Source organism: Passer montanus, unplaced genomic scaffold (assembly GCF_014805655.1).
Source record: "Passer montanus isolate IOZ18808 unplaced genomic scaffold, ASM1480565v1 scaffold28, whole genome shotgun sequence".
NCBI classification, from domain to species: Eukaryota; Metazoa; Chordata; class Aves; order Passeriformes; family Passeridae; genus Passer; species Passer montanus.
The window spans coordinates 2,975,396-2,992,048 of NW_024367483.1; positions in this window are offsets into that span (position 1 = coordinate 2,975,396).

A 16,653-nucleotide genomic window follows, 5' to 3' on the forward strand; every position below is an offset into this window, starting at 1 on the left:
AAATCTGTGGGTTATTTTTTTTTTTTCCTGCTTGGTGACAAAATGAAAAATTTGGAATGAAGAAAAACAGACATCTGGGGTTTAAAATAACATTTTGTTTGCATTCTTTGGATGACACTCTTTTTCAGAACATAACTTCATCTTGAACCACCACTTCAAGATGTTTGGGAAACAGCTAAACAAATCGAAAAATATTTTACCAATAACCTGCTGCATTAGAATTGTTGCTGCAAAATGGAATTTTATTGCCTCCCCCACCCTCTCCAAGTGGAATAACCCATCTGCCTAAGGAATGTAGCCCTTCCCAGGTTATGAGCTCCTGAGAGGATTGTGTGATAGAAAAGAAAACATGGATTTGATTAGATGGAGAATGAGACCTCAGCCCCCTGTGGCACCACCACTGTGTTCCTCCCTGGACCCTGAGAAGAGGGGACAGGGAGGCAGGGGCTCAGCAGGGAGCTGGGAGGAAATGTGGCAGGTTTTCTCTCTGGGTTTGTCTGCTGCCATCCCCATGGGGCTGGCAGGACCCTCGGTCACTCCCTGCCTGTGACTGCTGGGAGGGGACAGGAGCTGGCCCTGGTGCGGGTCTGGGGTGGAGAAAATTGGGAGGGGGGAAAAGTGAGGGAAGGGAGGACTGCAGGTCTGGAGATTAATCCAAATTAGGAGGACAGGGAGAGTGAAAAAGGAATCTGGAAGTGCTGGAGGAGCCAAGCTAGCAGAGAGAAGGAGAGGCTGTGTACCTTCTAGGAGAGATTGGATACCATCAGCACCATCACACAAGCAACTTAAAATGAGCCTTCTGTTGGGAAGAAATAGTTAAAACAATTTTGAGCCTTGCAAGGCTCACAATCTCAAACTATAACGGGTGAAGCCTGGCAGCCGAGGATTACAAAGATAAGAGCAAGGGTAACACACAAGAAGGAGCTGGTAGAGGATCAGACCACAGAGTACTAATGGCAACTTCTCAAAGGGCAAAAAATGTGGGATATAATCCCTGGTCCAATGAGCGTGGAAATCATCCCAACGCCTTTGCTCAGACAGAGACCATCACCAGTCTCTTCTCCCTGAAGCCATGAGTGTCAGCCTTTGGGATGATGCTGGAGAAGCCCCTTGGAGCCTGCCCTTGCAGGGTTCAGCCCCCTGGCACTGGGCAGCAGTCATTGTGGCTGCTCTGTGGTGTGGGCACAGCCCACAGTGCCAGCAGCTGCGACCTGGCAGCCTCCTCTGTGCCCACGTGCTGCTTGGCTGCTCCAGGTCAGAGCTGTCTCCTCTCATTTCAGCTGCTTCACTGCACATCAGGCATGCTGGGGAGCCAGGAAAAGATGGGGTAATCCAGGTTCACCTACTGGTTTCCCACCTCAAATGCTCCCACTGGTCCTCGGCTGTCATTGCTTCTGCAAGTGGTCTGCCACATTCCTGTCACCTGGCTGTCCTGGAGCTACCTGGACAGGTCCTCCAGGTGGGCAGTGATGAGATGAGGGCATGCTTCAGGTCTGTGTTGTAAGCAGAGCCCTGGACTTGGTTGTTCCAGGGCAAAGAGACTATGCTGGCTTCTTCCAAAAGCGTTGGTGCTGCAGGTGTGCCAGTGTAGCCTAATTTCTTGAACTGTACCCTTTTGCAAGGCAGTTTTTGACTCTGGCAGCAGCCTGACCTCTCTGTAAAGATTTGTGCAGGGAGTCCTGTGGCTTAGATAGACCTGTGAAAATGTTGGATTATGTTCATACAGTCTATTTCAGGATCTGATTTCTGCTGTTAAAAGCTAAGGGAGTACATGGACATTCACATGGCTCAGCAAGAGACTTGTCAGGCTTTTCTCACAATCTGGACTGACTTTCCTGTACCTTTCAGACACAACATTAAAGACTCCATTATGGAAAGCTTGGAAGATGGCTCTGAGCAGAGGCAAAACTGCAGGTCTCCCACACTTGCAGGAAGGTGGAATCGCTTGGCATTTCCCAAGGATCTGAAAACTTTGTGACTTTGATAGCATCTGCAAAGTAAAGAAAAGTCAGTGTCAGGCCTGTGCTCACAGGCAGAGGAAGAAACAAGCAGAGCTGGGGTTTAGGCAGTTCAAGGATGGAGTGGAATAAGCTGCCCTCTACTGCAGGTCACACACTCACACAGGCTATCCCATCCCCAAACTGCTGGCTGCTTGGTCCCCTTGTTTTCTCACCAGGAGAGACAAGCCCAAAGAGAGCGAGGCTTGCAAAATGTGGGCTCCTGTCAACAGCGGAGACCTATGAGATCTGCTGAGTGTGGGAGAGGAAGAGGGCAGGCACTCTGGAATGAAGCTGCCTCATCCCCACATCACTCACCAGAGCAGCATGGGGTTTGTGCTCCAGCCCTGCAGCTTCCAAGCAAGCTTAGGGCAGCAGGCATTTACCCCTCTGTTGCCTACCATGTCCTACTGCAGAGAGAATATGTCAGAATTGTGGGGCAAACCTATGGATTTCAGACTCCACTGCTTCTTGACAGGAGCACTGTAACTGCAGTGACAGTCACTTGACATCCAGAAATGTGTGTGGTGTGTCTGAGTCAGGGTCATGGCAGTACTGAAAGGGGCAATGTGGATGTGTTTGGGAAAAGCTGGAAAGACCAGAACTGTGGACATAGCTGGGATGCTTTGCTCCAGGCCCTTAGGGGAACAGCCCTTGGGGACCATCACACAAAACAGCCCAGAACACAGATGCCTATCAAGAGTCTTTTCTAGCAGGCCCTTTATGGGAAGGCCAAAACCATAAAATACTTCTCGGTGACTGTGATCTTGGAGCAAGGATTTGCTCTACACCACTTCCCTTTTGCAATGTGCTTTTTTCGTCTTCACAAAAGGCTTCCTTGGCAAAAAGGAGCTGCCAGCTGGCTAGATCTGGCCAAGGGGCTAACAAAAGTATTCAGCTCTACACAGTTAATGCCAGCAAAATTGTCTATTCAAAGAAAAGTCATAGTTTTGACTGTTTTTTCATCAGGATTTATTTCTCCAGGACTACTGCCAATATAATGTAATTTTTTTAGCTAAAAAAGTAACCAAAAAAAAAATCCTAGCATGTTGAAGCCAGACACTTTGAAAGCATCCATCATCCTGGCTGATACCACTGCTGATTCCCATCCATGCTCCTTTTGGTCCAAGTGGTCAATGCCTTTGCGATGCCACTTTCCTTCATCCCAGAAGTGGAGAGAAATGGTGACTTACCCCATTTCATTGAATTCCTATTTTTAAATGGTAAAATCAATTTAATTGCTGGTGGCTAAAATGACATCCCTGCCTCCCTTTCTCCTTCCCTTTCTAAACCACCTCGAAACCTAGGGGATGGAACTGGCTGACAGGATTCCTTTAATTATCCCCGCTCCCAACACTCATCTCTTCCATGGTGCCTTCAAGGGACACCACTTTGAAAGGTTCTATGCACATAAGCACTACATCCACATTGAAGCCGAGAACGAAAAGGAAATGTCAGAAAAGCCACCCTTAAAGAAATTAACAACAAATACAAGCAGGCACACTCCATCCGCCCCATTAGTCAGTAGTGCTCAGATACCATGGTGATGAGCCTCCCTATAAATATTTCCACAGCAGCAAAACTGCCTTAAAGGGGCTGCACAGCCTCTCCCATGTACCTGGGCAGATCCCATCTCCAGAGGCACTGCTGTGCTTCCCAGGCTGAGTGGCTGGCACCTGAGCCACGTGCCCGAGGAGGAAGCCAGCTCCATGTGCTTTGCCTTTTCCTGTCACAAGCAGGAGCAGCACAGCCCTGGTGTCACACCCAACACTCTGCAATTTAACCCCAACGTATTGCTGGGGAGGAGGGTGGTCTGCACTTTGCTGTGGAGCAGTGTCTCAAAGCCAAGGAGCCAGGTGAGCACAGCCTTCCTTATCTGCACATCCTCAGCATCTCTCAGCCTGAGCCCTCACCCAGCACAACCACAGACAGCAGCTTCAAGTGTGGAGCTAGACGTGTGCTTGTTTATCCTCCCAGAGGTAAATGTTTGTGGGGCAGAAAAACACCTGATCAGGTTGTTGGGCATCTGGGAGCTCCTGTTCACAGATCCTCCAGAACAAAAAAGAGGGGCAGGGAGGGGAGGGGAAAGAAACATGTGCTCAGATGTTTAGGTTGCTGCAGCCAACTTCTGCCCACGCTGGAGGAGAGCTTTGAGTTTCTTGCCCTTGATGTAACCACCACCAGAAGTTTGTTTTCACAAAACCTTCTTGTATTGAAAGCTACAACTCACACCTCAGTACCTTCTCTGAGAAGAAATGAGTAACCCTGTTATTAAGCTGTGGGCAGCATCACCTGGAGGGTTCTTCTTCACACAGCTGCCGCTCTTCAGAAATAGATGGGAAACTTTGTACTGCAAAATAATTTCAAAGGGCAGCAGCTCCAGTGGCATATGGGGCATAAAACCAGAGAGAAATGATCATGTGAAGAAAAGCTGACCCAGCCTTGATGCAGAAGACCCAGTGCATGGTTGCTTCTACTGCTTGTATAAACAAGATAGAAACCACAAGGAGCTGCTGACTTCCACATGATCCCAGCAGAAAGAGTAGGAGAAGAAAAAAATAAATGTCTTTCCTATAAGTGAATCTCTTGCAGCAGTGGGAAGGAATGGGAACCTGGGTTGATTTGGTTTGTGTCCTCGTTGGGCCCCCTCCCAGAACAGCTGTAACCAATCAAGGTATGATAGAGCAGGACAAGGGAAAGGCTGTGTGCAAATGCCTTGCTGAGCTTTCTGGTGGGGTCCTACAAGAGCAGTTGGGGGTGAGGACTGAACTGGTTTGGTAAAAACAAGATATTAACTGATTGGACTGACTGCAGGGTGGGAGGAGATGAATAAACCTACAGTCCTAACCAAGAAACTGCTGCTCCCTCACTCCACTGCTGCAGGCAAGTCTCCTCTCTCTCCTCTTTTCTCCCCCACTGCATCTTGCACTCTTCCTGGCTTTCTAGCCTGCTGTTTTACAGTAGTTCCCAAGCACATCCTGGATGTATTTTGTTTCCCTTAATTGCACTTTTTAAATGCTACCTGGGGGTCCTCAGTGAATGGTGGCAGTATGTGCGTGAGCAGTATGGAAGCACAGTGCCTGCCAGCCCCCAGTGCTGGGGTATCTTGTTGAGTTGCTTGTCTGCCCTATTTACATGGAGACTAATCAGCTCTCCATGGAATTTCTGTTTGATCCTTTGGCCTGTCTCAAGGGAAACACAACACTAACTGACAAAATATGTATATTTTGGCTTTCAAGAACTATTACACTTTGCAAATGTCACCCAGACATTGAGCTTTGTGGTTGCCAGGGAAACATCATGGGAGATAACCTGATCGCAGCTGTGAACTGCATCCTTTCCTCTCCTGGTGTGAAACCTGCACTTCCAGAAATGCCCGCTCTTGTCTTGGGGTATTTAATCTTTAGACAGCAGAGGCTTGAAAAATAAGGTTATTTGCAGTCCAGAAGGTATTTCCCTCTGAAATGGAGCTGTCTGGGGGGACCTGCTCCTTGGGCTCAAAGGCAATGGCTCAGCAGCAGAGGGTTTGTTGTGCCCCGATAATATCAGTGTCTGCTGGAACAGCCACAACCCTGTTCAGATAATGTGGGATAGAATCAATGGTGGGGGGGCTGTACAGTGTCAGCCTGGGGTTTGAAAAACTCTGTCTCCCTGGAGCTATCAGCTCGGAGAATCGCAGGCTGGAGTCAGTGCTGGAGCTCCAGATAAGATAGATGGAGTTTCCTGTCTATGACCTGGCATAAAAAGGGCTGTGCTGAGTGGTCCCAGAAGCTGTCAGGTATCGAGTGCCTCTCTCAGTGAGGGAATCTCAAGCTGTTGTTCCCAACAGAAATGTTCCTGTTCTTCCCTTATATATTATGCTACGTGCTGTCAGGTAGAGGTAGGATGTCAGGGGATCTACTCTGATCTTTCCTGGGTGCCAGACAGGGCCAATCCCCTCGGGAAGGCAAAACCACGTCCTGCCTTGTAAGTGATAATAGTTCTGAGCATCTCTGCCTGTTCTTCCATCCCCTGAAGAGGTGCAGCAGCCCTGGACACAGATGGTGGTGAGCTCTGGGCTGGGGCTGGTGGGACACAGGCCATGGGTGGGCCATGTGTGCTGGCAGCAGCTCTGGTGAGGGAGAAGGGGGGACGAGCACGTGGCCCCAGGGAAGCCTGATGTGTGTCTTCCCTTTCTGGTGACAGAATGGCACTTTAAAGACGTGAGATGCAGCTCTTTTCCCTGACACTCAAAGAGCCAGTTGACAAGCTGCTGTCAAGGAAATGTTGTCTAACTCCCTTTCCCCCAATAATTTCCCTGGTAAAACTGCAGTGCAGTGGAATCAAATGGTGACAGAAACCAGTGGGGGAATAGATGTGTTTTCTTTCTTTCTATTTTTTTTTCTGAGTGTGCATCTGTATTGGGAGCCCTGTGCACATCGGTAAATCTTGCTGGTTCAAAGAAATGTTTTTAGTGTTCATATTCAAACTTTAGCTCTTCCCCCTCTGCTACAGGAACAACAAAGCCTTGAAGACGCTCCCAGCTTGCATGGGATTAAAAAGAGATCGTGGCTGAAGCTGAAAACAGCATCTCATGTTTTTCCTTTGGGTGACATGTGCAGAAAGCCCCTCTGCTGCTCTTTTAGCTGGGGCTGTGATAAGTTCTCTCTGATGAGGAAAGGTAAACTGTAGGTGGAGGAGGGAGAAGAGGGCTATGGTTATACAACCACCTTGCAGACAGACAGCTCGTGCCCTGGGTCGTGCCAAAATTACTGTGAGCAAACCTGGGAGTGGGACTGACAGTGCTGGAGAGCTGCTTGCACTTGGGCACAAGAGCGAAGCCTGGCCCTTGATGGTGTAATTACCATTAACACCTCCTGTTTGCCCCAGTCATTTACCTTAGGTGGTTGGCTGTGGTTCATTGGTGGCTCCTCTCCTCATTTCCATAAAGAGATGAGGATTTCCTCGGTGTACAGGGAGAGGGAAGGAGCAAGAAGGCTGCAGCTTGCCACCAGCTTTGTGCAGTGCAGCTGATGCTCCTTGTCACCTGATGCTGGAGTGGAAGTGTGGCTGCAGGGCTCCTCCTCTCATGGAGTGTCTTTCCTCTCTAAGGAAAGTCTCCATGATTCAATTTTGTTAGAAGCTTTTACTCTAAGAGCCCATCTTTGCCATCCTAACTCCTGTCAGGCTTCACTAAGGGTTTTTAGAAGGGGTTTTCCCTACTTCTCAATCTTTCCTCTAAGCTTAGCAGAGCAGAGAAGTCCTGATTGTGTCCCTCAGAGCTGCAACCATGACAGAATGGTCAGTCCTCTCTTAGTATTCAAAGTAGGGTGTTTTACTCTTAGGATGGATGTAATTTGTTTTAAGGCAAATCCTTGGGGTTTCATTTTGCTTTCCAAAGTACAACAGCTGCTTAGGCTACGTTTGCTTGAGAGCTGAAAACCCTGCAAGGCTTTGTCCATGAGTTCTGCCTTGGGTCATTAGGATTAATCTAAGCAATTGCCTTGCCCTTTCCTTCAAAGGGCTTAGGCCCATTTCAGTCAGTGATGAATTTGGCCCCAGAATTTAAGTATCTACTTATTTTGTACTTCCCATCCTCAAAAAACCCTAAAAAAATCAGATATCCTTTGGTAAAAGGGCACCGTAATTTCTGCATAGAGCAAATAAGGCAGAGGGATGTGAAATTCATGAAATGCTGATTTTTGCTTTTTTTTTCCTTTTGTTTTAAATAAGCTACATCAAATTCTTTATCACTCAGTCCTTAGGAGCTGCCTTAGCACAGTGGAAGAACTGATTGCATAAATGCCAGCTGTAACTCTTATTTTGGTAACAAGGCATTACTAAAGGCAGATTAATTCAGTGCCACGCTCTGATGAGACCAGTGTCCTTTTGTCTGGGCCTGGCTTAGGAACCCTCTGCTACCTGGTTTTTGCTTTCAGCCATGGATGTGGGGACTGTAGTAGTGGTTCAAAACACACATCTCTTATTGCAGCAAGAAGTCATGAAGGGTGTGCACATATAGGTTAATTGTCAAGGGAAACCGACTTCAAGTACCATCAGACTGTTTTCAAATGTAATCGTGACATCTAAGAGGATGATCTTTGAGAGATCAGAGAGTGGAAATTATTCTCTTGCTTTGCACATCTGAGTGCAGTTTGGCTGCAGTCAAAATAGCTGTTTCAGCCTACACTGTCAGTTTGCTCTTATCTCCCTTTCCTCTTGTTGTATTATTAATAATAATGAACAAAGTTAAAGACAGCAGTAAAGACCTATCTGCGTGGGGCAGGGCTGGAGCCAGCGACTGCCTCTGAGCCATTGTGGATGGTGACCAGCGTCTGAGTGCCCCTCAAAGGGGCAGGAAGCTCTTTGCCACGCTGCCTGCGGGTGTTTGAAAGGCAGGGCTGCTGGATTTGAGCTCGCTGTTCGCTTCATCTTCCCTCCCTCTCTCCCCTCACGCAGCTGCATTTAGCAATGAAGCTGGCAGCCTCAGAAAGTCACCAGAAGTAACCCAGCTGCCTCCGTGGGTTCACGGGGAGAACGACTTTGTAGCTGCTCTCAGCCAGTCCATTAATTGCATATAATAAGGCATTTAGTGACAGAAGGATGGTTGATGAGCCTTAGCTGAAATAACAAGGGCCTGCCAAGAGCTGTGTTTCCTTGTCAGGGAGGGTCCTAGTGCTGGAGTGTGGAGTTGGAGCTGTGCAGGGATGACAGCAGTGGGAACCTGCTGCTCCCTGATCTGGAGGGTGTGCAGCTGGCCCTGAGCAGGGAAGCACATCCATGCTGAAGGACTAGCAGGGCTGATCCACAGTGGGAACAGCAGGTCCCTGCATCCCCAGCAGTGTCTGCCTGATGAAAGCTGCAGGGAGCTGCCCCACTGCCAGAGGGGCACCTGGTGGCTGCTGGCTGCACCACCGATTAATTGCATATAATAAGGCATTTAGTGACAGAAGGATGGTTGATGAGCCTTAGCTGAAATAACAAGGGCCTGCCAAGAGCTGTGTTTCCTTGTCAGGGAGGGTCCTAGTGCTGGAGTGTGGAGTTGGAGCTGTGCAGGGATGAGAGCAGTGGGAACCTGCTGCTCCCAGATCTGGAGGGTGCACAGCTGGCCCGGCACTGAGCAGGGAAGCACATCCATGCTGAAGGACTAGCAGGGCTGATCCACAGTGGGAACAGCAGGTCCCTGCATCCCCAGCAGTGTCTGCCTGATGAAAGCTGCAGGGAGCTGCCCCACTGCCAGAGGGGCACCTGGTGGCTGCTGGCTGCACCACCGAGCACCTCGTGAGAGGTGAATTGTTCCAAACGGGCTGGCCTGTTTGGCTGGACCTCCATCCCTGTGAGAAAGAGCAGGGCAGATTGCATAGAAAACCAATGTGGACTGGGAAACTTGGCCTCTCTAGTTACCAAGATGGTCCTCTTGGTTTTGATGGGAAAATGAGTAAAGGGTTGAGGTGGGTGCTTGCCCCAGCTGACAGATTCTTTGTGGGCTGCCATGGGCCCAGAAAAGAGGAAGACAATGGCATGGCAAGGGGATGCACTGGCAGCTGTTTCTGCAGGGAGGAGTGTGAGGGGCATCCATGGGATGCAGCCAGGCTTGCTTGGAGGAGCTCACTCCCTCATTAATAAAGCAGCTGTTCCTACAGCACCAAGCATTTCACCAGCATCAGCCCCTGGTGTTGTGGGGCTCCCTACACCTCATTCCCAGCTCAGCTCTGTGGGGAAGCAAGCCCAGGAGCTGCCACATCAGAGCCACACAGCTCCTGTCCATCTCAGTGAGGAAACTGATAGTGACAGAATCCATGCTGGGAGAACCCAGCCTGAGGAGGTAATGAGGAGCCCAGGATGATCCCCACAGCTGGAGGGAGAGCAGGTTCTGCATGTCTGTGCCTATAAGGCTGCAGCAGCTGGCTGGCCCACAGCGAGGGTCACCCTGCAAGGGCAGGGGTGTATCTCCCCAAAATAGCCTGCCACCCTTGCAGTGGGTACATGCAGGCAGTGCCTGGAGCCCACAGCTGGAACATCTGCCTCGGTTTTGGAATGTGCAGCTGCTCAGCTGGTTGGCACATCCCTCACCTGGGAGAAGGTCTGTGCTAGCAGTTGGCAGGAGGTGTTCTTTTGTCTGAATGAGCACTTGGAAATGTCAACATTTCTCCAGGTTAGTTTACTGTTCTCCTTACCTATTTATTTTAATGTCTCTGTCGTGTGCAGCACTACTTCTTCTAGAGGGTCTGGATGTTTCACAAAGGGACATAAATATTACCCCTGCATGGAGAAACAGGGGTACAGCACATTTGTGCTCTGAGCACAGGTTTTCCAGCCCTGAACTCCCACTCCATCATGCAAGGTCCAGAAGGAACAGGAGGCAGGTCTGGCACAGAAACCTGCAAGAGAGGGAGCAACAGCTTTCCAGGTCAGACTACAGAGGTGAGTTATGGCTTGTATGAAAGGTGTTAGGAAATGAGGGGAACTGGCAGCCCTGCTGGCTGTGACACCTCTGTGGATCTTTCATGCACCCCTTTACCACGGTACAAGGGGACATTACCTGTCCCTCTGCTCAGATGGGAACATTCTGGGGGAGCTGTCCCATGAGCTGAGTGATGCCATCCGCTCTGACCAGTGGGTGTTAATGTTGCCACCTTCATTACTATGTTTAATTAACACCCTGTCATGACTTGGCAACATTCTCTGTGCCTCAGGATGCCTGGACAAGGTCTGGCTACCTTCCTCCCCAGAGCATTCCTGACAGCAAGCCCAGGGCTTGGAGGCAGACAGCTCCTTGGTGACACAATATCAAAGCACACAGTTCAACAGCTGCTCCTGCCTGTGCTTTCTCCAATGCTGTCTTTGTTCTCTTCCATGTCCTTCCAAGGAGAGAGGCAAGGACCTGGCACAGCTGGCCTGTCCCGCTGCTGGCAGCAAGCCTTGTGCTGATGTTTTGGGCAGCTCTGCTTTGCTGGTGTGCCTCATTTGTTGTACAGCTGAAGTGGGGAGGACAGGAGCTGATGTCAGATCCTAATCACCTACCCACAGCTTCTGTTCTTTGCTCTACTTCTCTCCATCTGGGAGGAGAGCTGGAAAGCTCTCCTCCTTCTCTTCCTCTCTCCCTAAAGGCTTCAGCCTCCTTCTCCTACTGATGTAGTCTAGACAGCCTTGCTTTTACAGAGTTTTTGAGGTTTTGCCTTGAGCTTTTCAAAACCTGGAGACCTGAGGCATACACTGCTCATAGGAGTGTAAAACTCTGTGGCCAGAAGCCATGACTTTGCTTTGCTTTCCAACAGGGAAATGTGTCTGCAAATCCTCACATCAGAAGTCCTGGGTAAATCATAAAAGATCTTTGGTAGGATGCAGGGAAGTGAAATGTGTTCATTCACAGAAAATTGCAACTTCAGCTGGCAAATTATTTTGATTTATTCCAAAACAAAGTGTTACAGTTGGTGTGGAGGGCTTTTTTTTTCTTTCTTTATAAGTTTGGGTGAAAGAGGGAGATTTGTCACACTTGTGCAGCCTAGATTTGGAGGGACAGGTCTGGACCTTGCTTCCAAAAGGGGAAAAAGGAAGCATCATGGCTGGCTTCTCCTGATGTCTCACCTGACCTCCTTGACATCCTGCCTCATCCTGCTGGAGCACGTGTAGAAACACCAGCAATCCAGATGAGTTTCTGGGCATGTACTGCCCTCCTGCCTTTCCCACCTCTCCTGAGTGGAGGAAGAACTCCCCCAAACACAGCAGTGGCTGAGTGAAGCTCTTGATCTCCAAGCTTTGACCACGAACCTCCCAAAAGGCAGACCAGGCATGACTCTGACTCACAACCACGTGGATTGTTTGAAAAACAAAGCAGCATCTGCCTTGGAAATCTTTCCAAAAGGGCTTTGCCACTCCTGCCCCCAGCAGCAGAGACTGCTGAGCAAATGGCTGCCCCCGGGCATGCACAAGCAACCTGGCACTCCCAAACCTCCTGCATGCCCAGGAGACAGGGAGGAGAGTGCTGCTCCTGGGCTGCCTCAGCTGTGCACAGCATACTTGACCTCGGTGTGCTGGGGCAGCGTGCTCTGCCCTGCTGCTCTGTGCTGCTCCGAAGCCTGAGCTAAAACAGGGCAGCCTGCCCAGAGTGGTTCACACTCTGCAAATTCAGATCCTGGTGGCTGTGCTTGGAGCTGAGAGGTTCTTGGTGGGAGGCCCTTGCTGGAGGACATCTCCATTATGGAGAGCTAGCTCGTGGGCAGGGATTGCTGGAGCAAACGACTCTAGGAAAGAGCCTTAATTCAGTAAGTAGCTCTTACCTCCCAGCCAATGCCAGACTTCTGCCCCCTCCCAGCCCTGCTGCTGGAAGTGCCATTATTCTGGCAGAAGGCAACTCTGAATCTCTGATAGCTCTGGCTTCAGCAAAGGAGCATGGAAGAGCCAGTGAGCCTCTGGGCTTGTCCACACAGTCCTGGTGGCACTGAGCTGCTCCTCTGGGCAGGTCTGGGGGTGCCTCCATTAACACCAGTCAGACACTGCTGACTGAGGCCTTCCTCTCAGCTGCTTATTGTTCTGCCAGACCCCAAGTGCTGCAGCTGAATATTTCAATGCCAAGTGTCTGCCCCAGGCTGATTTATGTTTTTTCCTTTAAACAGAAGCTTCAGCAATAATTGGATCTGTTGTTTCTCAGAGCGAGACTAAGGAAAAATATGTTCATAAAAAATGCTGCTATGCTGGAGAAATGGAACGCCTCTGGCCTCTGTGGACATCTGCAGTCCCCACTCCTCTTACTTCCCACATGGAGTCATGAAGGGATGCCCAGCTGGCCACCTCTGCTCCACGTGCTGTTCCTCATGTTCTGGATACTGGAGTCTCCTTTGGAGGGGTACAGAGCTGTCTGGGCTTATTAAGGCAACCAAACTCATTACCTCTTCATTTTGTACTGTCACTGGGAAGACTGCTGGGCAGCACACACATGGCAAGGGGTACAGCCTCACTCCAAACCAGGGCTAGTGGGTACCTCTGTGTCTTAGTCTCACCCCTCTTTCTCTCTGCTCCACAGGGCCTTAGTGAAAAATCAACTCATTTTAACATATGAAATGAACCCTGGTGCTGAAAGCATGACCTCAGGAGAACAGACTATGAAGAGAGCTGTCACTGGGGAGACTGCTGGGCAGCACACACATGGCAAGGGGTACAGCCTCACTCCAAGGAGCGAGGCTAAACCCAGGTAAGGCCATACCTGTGCTTGTCAGGCAGTCCCATCCAGCCCAGCACTAAGCCAGGTAGGAAACCAGCAGAGAAAAGCATGCTAAAGAACCTGAGTCTCTTTTTTTTTCTACCTCCAGTTCCAGCTGTTATTCTTCTAGTGAGTGAGAGGAATTCAAGCTATTTGTTCCTGGCTGTCAGACCTTAGCTTCTGGGCTGTTGCCTCTTATTTGTTTTTAGTTGCCTGGCTCCTCACAGTGATCTATTTCTTCCTGTGTATTTCAGTATTCCACCCTATGGGCAATGATTTCCCCTTTGTCACCAAAATATTGCATTACCATTCATCTGTTTTTTTTCCTGTGCTAAGTTTGTTTAGAAAACCAAGGAACAAGAAAACCAGCAGACTGAAGGGAGTTTCATCCTCCCAGCTCCTTTCTAGTCAGGTTGCTACTCATCTTCCAGTGCTCTCACTAATCCTCAGCTTTGCTGGCTTAACTGTTAATTTGCCACCCAACCAGCAGACTGAAGGGAGTTTCATCCCATCTTCCTCCCAGCTCCTTTCTAGTCAGGTTGCTACTCATCTTCCAGTGCTCTCACTAATCCTCAGCTTTGCTGGCTTAACTGTTAATTTGCCACCAGCAGGCATTTTCTGTGGAGTCCAGGCAGATGAGATCTTCTGCCATGCCTTTGTCTAGGGATGTATTTCACCAAAGCAGTGCCATCTGTGTAGAACATGACTCACCTGTTGTAAAACCCACCTTGCCTCTGAATTTTGTTTATCTTTGCCTTCCATCTAGGCCTTCCTTTCCCAGGAGGTGTGCAAGGCTTATGTCCTGCCTGTGTGCTCCGGTCTCTGTATCCATCACATACTGTTCCTCAGTCTTCTAACCCTACATTTCCTCTTCCTGGCCTGCTTGCTACATCCTTTAGAATCCCCTGCTACCAGCTCTTCGCTTTATTCTGGTATCTCCCTCTGAGTTTGGATTTGGAGTTTGTCTCACTGTCTCCTTCACTCAGTTAAAGCACATCAATATTTTACTGGAAATGTCCATATCCAAGTCCTCCTCCCTATCAACCTTTGTACCTTTCCTCTTTTATTACTGATCCTCCTCCTCCCTGAGAACTTGACCTGATATTTCTTTCCTTTAAGGTCAACTCTCAATTTTCTTTTTGACAAACAAAATAATTTCAGTGTTTTATGTGCCTGCTGGAAAGCTTGGTGGGGTTTCCCCCCTGAACCACTGAGATCATTTGGCTCCTTTCTAGACCCTCTTCTTCCAGCAATACTCTGGGTGTTGTTACCACACTGGAGGCAGTGGGCTGGGATTCACATTACCAGCATGGTTCACAGGTGTATTTGACTTGCTTCCTCATTATTCCCAGTGGAATGCCCACTACCTCTGGCCACAGCTTTATGCAGTTAGCTCGTGTGCTGTCATGAGCTCCAAAACCCCTTCCAGAGCCTCTGCTTTCCAGTCACAGCACCCTGGGAGTCCGCCTGGAATTTCTTATTCCAGGAACAACTCTGAGTAGTAAAATGCCGTTTAAGCGGGCTTTGCTCGCTGAACTGTGGAGGCTGCTTTGCATGGTTGCCCTGTGCTCCTCATTATTCATCACTTTGAATCTCTTTGTCATTTATGCACTGTAACAGCACTGAGATTTGCATCTGCTTCCCAGCCATGGAAGTGCTGGAAAGTGTCAGGCCTCAAGCAGCTCCCCAAAGAGCCCTGCTTGAAACACTCCCATCTGTAGATGATTCACCACTGACAATTTCTTGTTGAGATCTGTCAGCCAGCTCTTAATGTAGTAAACGTGTGGTTTATTGATATTATATACTGCTGATTTTTTAATCAGAGTGTTGTACAGCCGAGTGTCAAATGCCTTCCAACAGTCCTCCCTAAAGCTGACTTGGAGCCAGCCTTGGAGTCAAGTGGTAGGTGTGATATGTGTCAAATAATTGTGTCATCTCATCAGGGAAGGCCCACAAATCTAGCTGAGCCAGCTGTTAAATATATTCCCATCCTCTGCCATCACTTACCACCACAAAACTCTTGGGAAATTCATTCCAGTCCTCTCCAAGCTTATTGCTGCCTCCCTGTGTGCCCCCACATCCTCTGGAGCGGGAGTTTTTCTGCATCCCTCACATCAGTGTGGGTCTCTCCTTGGTCAGGCAGTGTACCTGGTGCTCAGCCCTGGGCAGGCCCCCAGGAAAATGGGAAGAGCATGGTAATTGTTCACCTAATGCCCCTGCTCCTTCTGGTGTGCACAAGCTGGAAACCTGGATTCTGGGGAAGCAGAGAGGATGCTGAAGAGGACCCAGTCCTGCAGGAGATGTTCACTCATCCCAGAGCTAAACCCGAGACTGATGGGCCCAACCAAACATCTCCCTGCTCAAAAGACCAGTGATGCCATGTTCTTCTATGGAGGCTGGAGAGACCATGTTCTGGGGTCTCTGGAGGAGCAGAGGGGGACAGGGGACAGGTGATGCTCTGTCCCCTCTCTGCACTGCATTGTAGCTCTTATGCACTTGGTTAAAGTCAGCTGGTAATCGCATGCGGTGATAAATAGTGAGAGACAGGAGTTCCTTGCAAACAAATGAGCCTCAACTAACCTCATTTCTTCTTTTGACAGGATAACAAGCTTAGAGGATAAATTCTCCCCTGCCAGAATTTGTTTCTCTGCTGCCAGCCACCTCAGCATTTAGCAAAACCCCATTCTTTGCTCAATTCCAGGCTGCTCAAAGCAAAGGTGGGTTCAGACCACCCTCCTCAAGTTTTGGATTCAGTCCTGCAGGCTGCTGTACTTGTTCCTAAACCCCTCACCTCTGGAGTAGCTCAAGCCTCACCACTGCCTGCAGCTGGCAGGATGGCAGAGCTCCCATTGATCTGAGACACCATGGCAGAACTGGTGTGGTAAAAAACCAGCTGGGTGCATCAGCAGTAAGGACATACAAGCTTTTTTTCCTGCAGGCTGCTGTACTTGTTCCCAAACCTCTCACCACTGGAGAAGCTCAAGCCTCCCCACTGCCTGGAGCTGGCAGGAGCACTCTGGGGCAGTGCTGGGGCAGGATGGCAGAGCCCACATTGATCTGAGACCTCGTGGCAGAACTGGTATGGTAAAAACCAGCTGGGTGCATCAGCAGTAAGGACATTTCTTCTCAGCAGCCCTTGCAATATATCTGAAGAGGCTCTTCTCAGGCAGCTCAGCAGCACTGGTAAGTAAATTGGCAAGAACTTGGGATTTTCCTTGGATGTCTGTCAGGTGTTGCTTGGTTTTGAGACATTACTGGTGTTGGACACTTTGGAAGTGCCTTTCCTTCCCCTGTGGAAGTCATGCAGGCTCTCAGCTGTGTGCTCTACCCCTTGTTAAAGGAGCTTTCTCTCAGCAGAACTTCAGAACCTCGCAAGAGTTCAGAAATGCCCAGAAATACATAAAGTACTTAGGAAAAGAGGCCAGGTTTGCAGAAATCTGGGAAGACCACTCAGAGGCTGAGGAGTTTGGGGTTCTC